Source organism: Amblyomma maculatum, chromosome 5 (genome assembly GCF_055883805.1).
Source record: "Amblyomma maculatum isolate TAMU_Amacu chromosome 5, ASM5588380v1, whole genome shotgun sequence".
In the NCBI taxonomy this organism is placed as follows: Eukaryota; Metazoa; Arthropoda; class Arachnida; order Ixodida; family Ixodidae; genus Amblyomma; species Amblyomma maculatum.
Window position 1 is genome coordinate 39217606 of NC_139348.1, and position 6944 is coordinate 39224549.

The 6944-nt window shown below is 44.8% G+C and overlaps 1 long non-coding RNA gene across 1 annotated transcript; it reads right to left on the reverse strand.

The window, feature by feature from the left end:
- Nucleotides 1-880: 880 nt before the first annotated feature.
- Nucleotides 881-6669, reverse strand: LOC146188089 (uncharacterized). The gene is made up of 3 exons (XR_014707174.1): nt 6652-6669; nt 5488-5579; nt 881-1195 (listed from the first exon to the last, which is right to left on the reverse strand). It is a non-coding gene; the product is annotated as an uncharacterized LOC146188089 (long non-coding RNA).
- Nucleotides 6670-6944: the final 275 nt, after the last annotated feature.

Below are 6944 nucleotides of genomic sequence, written 5' to 3' on the forward strand. Positions count from 1 at the left end.
TTCAATCAATGGAAATTTTTAATAACAGTAAGTCGCAAATTTGCCTGCAGTATGCGCATTGTAATGACTAAAGCAGGTAAAAATGCGGCTAAGGCTATTATAACCGCTTCATATGCACATTTAAGCAAAATAAAAAAGTAAACGTGGTCACAACCAAACTCTGTAAAGCAACATCCGGTACAATGTTTGGCCACAGAATTCAAGCTGTCGACCTGTACGTGAATGCTGAGGCATCAGTAGCAAATATCCATTTATTCTAGTCGTCACTACTAAACACACTACAAAAATCAAGTAATGCGGTCAAAGAGTTATGTTGAAATATGACCAATAAACAATGAAACCTGGATGATTTGAACCACATCAGCTCACTTAGCACGTGTACAAGTAAGTGCCTTATTGGAAGTCTTGTTTAAAATAAAATACATAGCTAAACGATTCTTCGAGAGCAAAAGTAAATGCCATAACAAACGCAGCACAATAAAAATGCAACTTCACACTCCATGCAACCGCGAAATACGATCCCGGTAAAATGAAAAATGCTCCCGCTGTGATTTAAAATGCAAGTCTTGAAGCCGGGAAAGCCACAGGTTAATAATAGCGGCATATAGTTTACGCAGTTTGGAATAAACTATTATGCAACCAAGCCGGCCGACCGCGCCCTTCGAGGCTGAGAGCGAGCGCAGAGGCATGCCCTTACAAAAATGTCTATTACTTTATGCGATGTCTTTAGACAATATGATCATAGAAGCTATCGACCATCAAAAGAAAGTCTTTAGAACACGTATGATCTATGTATGACCTCCCTTCCGACAACTGGCCACCGTGATTGAATAGAATGTATTTACATAGAACGTATTTATACCTCTTATGATTAGCCTATTGATAGCGTATATGGACACTGTAACGACTGTGTTCCGATAATTGGCCACCGTTATTTTAAAGAATCGTGTTCATACAAAGTATTATTATCTTGTGTTATGCTAACTATATTTCAAGTGTCCAATAATAATGTGTATTTTACTCACTGTTCACATGCGTGTAATATTTCGTGAAAAGTGAGAGTAGTGAAAGAAACAGATGCAAATTCATACCTTCATTTATTGCATAAACCCTTGACACAGAAACACTTGGTTTCCGATGGCAACGACATTGTGTGTTTGATGTAGCGGCCATATCAAATTTATCATGGTGTCACCTAGAAAAGAAATATACATGCTCAAAATTTCTCTGCCAATTTCACACGCTTTGTGCTAGCATCACACACATCTCTCTTCCCTCAGATGCCTCTTTTTCCTCAAAATATTGTCACGTAGTGGCGACAAGGTTGGCGACACAAATGAAGGGGGTCGATGATTGCACTAAAGAAACTCTTTATTTTGGGCTAGCTTGCGCCCGCAAAAGAAATAAGCAACTCGGCGGCGGCGATAGAAACAAACGTGCTCGTCGATCGTCGAACAAAGAACGCTCGTCACATTCGGCAACGCTCAATTTAAAGGCTGCACAGAAAAATCTAGATAACGTCGCAAACAGCTACCAGCACGGGCTGGAACATTGTGGAAAGACAAGCGAGTGGCCGGAACCTTCGAGACAGATCTCGGTGCGTCTTGCGCTACAACAAAACTGATAAAGGTGTGACTCGCGACATCGAGCAGTAACAAACAAAAATTACGGAACTGATACGCGGTCCGGATTCAGAGTGATAAGGCTGTATGCCGGCGGCTGTTAAAAAACAAGAAATACTGTTTTGAAGGTTTCGCGGCATTACTCCCCCCTTAAAAAAAACATCGCCTCGATGTTTCAAAACAAAGAAACCTAAACATACTGCAAAGTTTAAACACCACAGATTCTTTAACGCGCGTAATATGGCTTCAGTCGTACAACATGTACAATTTCTGGGCGTGCGCGTCGCCGTTGTGATGCTGATGTTCCGTCGGGAATGACTTCATAGTCCAGTGGTCCGACGCGGCGAAGGATTTTGTATGGCCCAAAGTATCGACGCAACAACTTTTCACTTAATCCGCGACGGCGAATTGGTGTCCAAACCCACACTTGGTCTCCTGGATTGTACTCTGCGTGGCGTCGTCGTAAATTGTATCGTCGGCTGTCGGTGCGCTGTTGGTCTTTAATACGGAGCCGTGCGAGTCGTCGGGCTTCCTCTGCACGCTGCAGGTAGGCGGAGACGTCAATGTTGTCTTCGCTGGTTACGTGCGGCAGCATTGCGTCGAGCGTCGTCGTGGGCTCCCTGCCGTACACAAGCTTAAACGGGGTCGCTCTGGTCGTCTCCTGGACTGCCGTGTTATACGCGAAGATCACGTACGGCAAGATAGCGTCCCAGGTCTTGTGTTCAGCGTCGACGTACATAGCGATCATGTCCGCGATCGTTTTGTTCAGGCGCTCCGTAAGGCCATTGGTCTGGGGATGGTACGCAGTTGTTCGTCGATGGCTTGTGTGACTGTATTCCAGGATGGCTTGCGTCAACTCTGCCGTAAACGCTGTTCCCCTGTCCGTGATGAGCACTTCTGGGGCGCCGTGTCGCAAGAGAATTTGTTCGACAAAAAATTTGTGATGAATGCGGTCTTTTCACGATCTCTTTCGTCGACCTCAATTTGCCAATATCCGCTCTTCAGGTCCATCGATGAGAAGTACCTTGCATTGCAGAGCCGGTCTAGAGTGTCGTCGATGCGGGGAAGCGGGTAGACATCCTTCTTCGTTATGCTATTCAAGCGGCGGTAATCAACGCAGAAGCGAAGTGTGCCTAAAACCCTTCGGCAAGAAATTCTACAGGCGTTGCACGATGAGCCCACAGCAGGCCACCTCGGATTTGCGCGCACATTGCGTCGAATCCAGGAGAAGTATTACTGGCCGCGACTGCCTGCCGAAGTTACCCAGCACCTCCACCAGATGTCACGTAGTGGCGACAAGGTTGGCGACACAAATGAAGGGGGTCGATGATTGCACTAAAGAAACTCTTTATTTGGGCTGGCTTGCGCCCGCAAAAGAAATAAGCAACTCGGCGGCGGCGATAGAAACAAACGTGCTCGTCGATCGTCGAACAAAGAACGCTCGTCACACTCGGCAACGCTCAATTTAAAGGCTGCACAGAAAAATCTAGATAACGTCGCAAACAGCTACCAGCACGGGCTGGAACATTGTGGAAAGACAAGCGAGTGGCCGGAACCTTCGAGACAGATCTCGGTGCGTCTTGCGCTACAACAAAACTGATAAAGGTGTGACTCGCGACATCGAGCAGTAACAAACAAAAATTACGGAACTGATACGCGGTCCGGATTCAGAGTGATAAGGCTGTATGCCGGCGGCTGTTAAAAAACAAGAAATACTGTTTTGAAGGTTTCGCGGCAATATGCTAACAGGTTTCCAACCACTGTCTGTACAAACTATACTGCAAAACACCCTCAGGAGATAGAGACTATTGCTGTGTTTAGTTGTATTCCTTTTGATCCTCTATATCATTTGACATTAGTTTATCACAACAGGGGCCCAGGAAACAAAGGAATGAAATTTACACGCCAGTATGCTTGGTCATCAGATAAACTCTCGCCTCTGCCATTTGCTACATCAAGCAAATACACATGTTGAACAAAACTTGAAGCTGGGATAGGTGGTGCATTGTAACTTGACTGAAGATAAAGCGCACGGGAAGACACACATAAGAGAAGAAGACACAGGACACGCGCTAACTCACATCTGGTTTATTTGCAGCAATAACAGCAAATATATGCTGAAAAGGGGTCATGCGCAGTACATAACAATCACATAAAGACAGAGAAAAAATATAAGGAATATTACAAAACATGATCAAGGAATATCACAAAACCGATCAAGAACACTGATCTCTGCCTTCCAGAGCCGCCCCGACGTATCGCTGACACACCTATCTCCCCTTTTCCCGATATGGAATACCTCCAAAAGCTCACACGCTGTCTTATCACGGCCTCTGCCCAGAATCTTAATGTCAGCCAGTCGCGGCTCGCACGCAGTGCAGTTCGCGCAATGCGCTGCCAAATTTGTCCCTCCACTCCTTAAAGCCCGCAAATGATCCCCTGCTCGATCATTAATACAGCGCCCGGTCTGGCCAATGTAGGCCTTCCCACAGGTCAGCGGGATATACGACCCCCATGCAGCAGTCGACAAACCGCTTAGAATGTTTTTTCTCACAACCGCTCGATTTTCTAATACGCGAAGTGCGTGAGCAAAGCTCCGCCATCTTCTTCGGAGCGGAGAACACCACCGGCACGCCATGCCTGTTCGCCACTTTCTTCACGTGGTGCGCAACCTTATGCATATACGGTACCACAACAGGTTTGGCCGTATTTCTCACCGGAGCAGTTTTCTTCCCAAACATGGCTCGCTTGGTTTTGGGAAGAAAACTGCTCCGGTGAGAAATACGGCCAAGCCTGTTGTGGTACCATATATGCATAAGGTTGCGCACCACGTGAAGAAAGTGGCGAACAGACATGGCATGCCGGTGGTGTGCTCCGCTCCGAAGAAGATGACGGAGCTTTGCTCACGCATTTCGCGTGTTGGAAAACCGAGCGGTTGTGAGAAAAAACATTCTAAGCGGTTTGTCGTCTGCTGCATGGGGGTCGTATATGAGATCCCGCTGACCTGTGGGAAGGCCTACATTGGCCAGACCGGGCGCTGTATTAATGATCGAGCAGGGGATCATTTGCGGGCTTTAAGGAGTGGAGGGACAAATTTGGCAACGCATTGCGCGAACTGCACTGCGTGCGAGCCGCGACTGGCTGACATAAAGATTCTGGGCAGAGGCCGTGATAAGACAGCGCGTGAGCTTTTGGAGGCATTCCATATCAGGAAAAGGGGAGATAGGTGTGTCAGCGATACGTCGGTGCGGCTCTGGAAGGCAGAGATCAGTTTTCTTGATCGGGTTTTGTGATATTCCTTGATCATGTTTTGTAATATTCCTTATATTTTTTCTCTGTCTTTATGTGATTGTTATGTACTGTGCATTGTTATGTACTGTGCAAATAAACCAGATGTGAGTTAGCGAGTCTCCTGTGTCTTCTTCTCTTGTGTCTTCCCGTGTGCTTTATCTTCAGTCAAGTTACACATGTTGAGCGGCAACGTATCAGTACGTATACATACATTTTGGTGCATGCTACCAGCAAGTGATGCCACTATGCCTGTTTGCTCCCATTTTTCCTGAGTGTTGCCTATGTTAGCCATAGCAGATAAGACACACACCTAAGTAATTACTGAAGGAAACCAGCTACACCAAGCACCTAGGTGAATACAAGAGCAATAATAGGGAATGATGAAGTATATTATAGTTACCCTACAATATGCAGTCACACATACTTTTTGCTACATATGCAGGTAACAAGTCTCAATAGTGTATTCCCAGACAGTAAGAAAATAAGAAAGTGCCACTCATGCCCATCTTTTCCTTTCAAGAGCTTGTCACCAAGGTAAAATCTTTATCACATATGAAAGCAAAATTTAGAATACCTTTCTTTTATAAGAAGTCCACATGGATGCTGAAGAAACTACGCTGCTATGTCCCACTGCTACTTGTCCCGGAAGTCAGGTTGCCTTGTTACCTGTCGGCACAGACCATGGCAACAGGGTGTCTCCAGATATGGTCGAATGAAGCAACAAGAGGACTGCATATACACATGAGAACACTTGTCATAACAGCACGAAGGAAGATTTTTTGAATAATAAAGGAAAAGTCAAATGCGCAAGTAAAAGAAACATAGAAGGAGTATTTCATATGGTTGCTGATTGACAGTATGAAAAGCCCAGAATTGGAAACGCAATGTTCCACTGAGGAAAATTACATAATCATAAAATACATAAATACATAATAATCTAGGTAATCTCGGGAATAGTGGCAAGTCTTATGTAGGCAATATCTTTTGGAGATACGTGGAAAGACAAGTCAGATGGGGTGGTAAAAAATGACTGGTTTGGTTTATGTGGTTTAACATCCCAAAGCAACCCAGGCTATGAGAGATGCTGTAGGGGAGGACTTCAGAGCGTTCGACGAGCTGGGGCTCTTTAACGTGCACTTACATCGCACAGGACATGAATGCCTTTTTGCTTCAATTTTGGGCATACTGCTGAACTGGTCGTACTCAAAATAGGTTGGCGCTACTTTTATTTAAATTTAGACAAGGTCCTTTTGAGGATACAAGACTTGCATGTGTCCCAGACACATTCAGGGAGACATGCTAGCCCTGTACAAAGGCTTAAAACGTGGAGAGCTTGTCTCATTAAAACCCACCCGGCCCCGCATTATCACCTTTTAGTACCTAGTATTGACTGCTTTGGCTCGCCAATAGTAGGCTACCGACAATAGGAGCTAAATTATTTCATCCTTAAAAAATCATGCAGCTTACTGCTGGAATATGCAGTCACACACAATTTTTGCTACATATGCAGTTAACAAGTCGTAATAGTGTATTCCCGAGAGTAAGAAATCAAGAAAGTGCCATTCATGTCCATCCTTTCCTTCAAGAGCTTGTCACCAAGGTAAAATCTTGATCACATATGAAAGTCAAATATAGAAGAAATACCTTTCTTTTATAAGAAATCCACATGGATGCTGAAGAAACCATGCAGCTATGTCCCACTACTACTTGTCCCGGAAGTCAGGTTGCCTAGTTTTACTTGTCGGCACAGACCACGGCAACAGGGAGTCTCCAGATATTACTCAATGAAGCATCAAGAGGACTGCATATGCATACGAGAACACTAGTCAGAACAGCAGGAAGAAAGTTATTTTGAATAATAAAAAAAGGAAAAGTCAAATGGACAAGTAACAGAAACAAGGAATACTTCATATGTTGCTAAGTAACAGCATAAAAACAGCACAGAATTAGAAATACAATGCTCCACAGAGGCAAACTACAGTAAAGTGCTTGTGCACAAAATTCTCTTCTAGAGTGGAAGATTCAGTGATA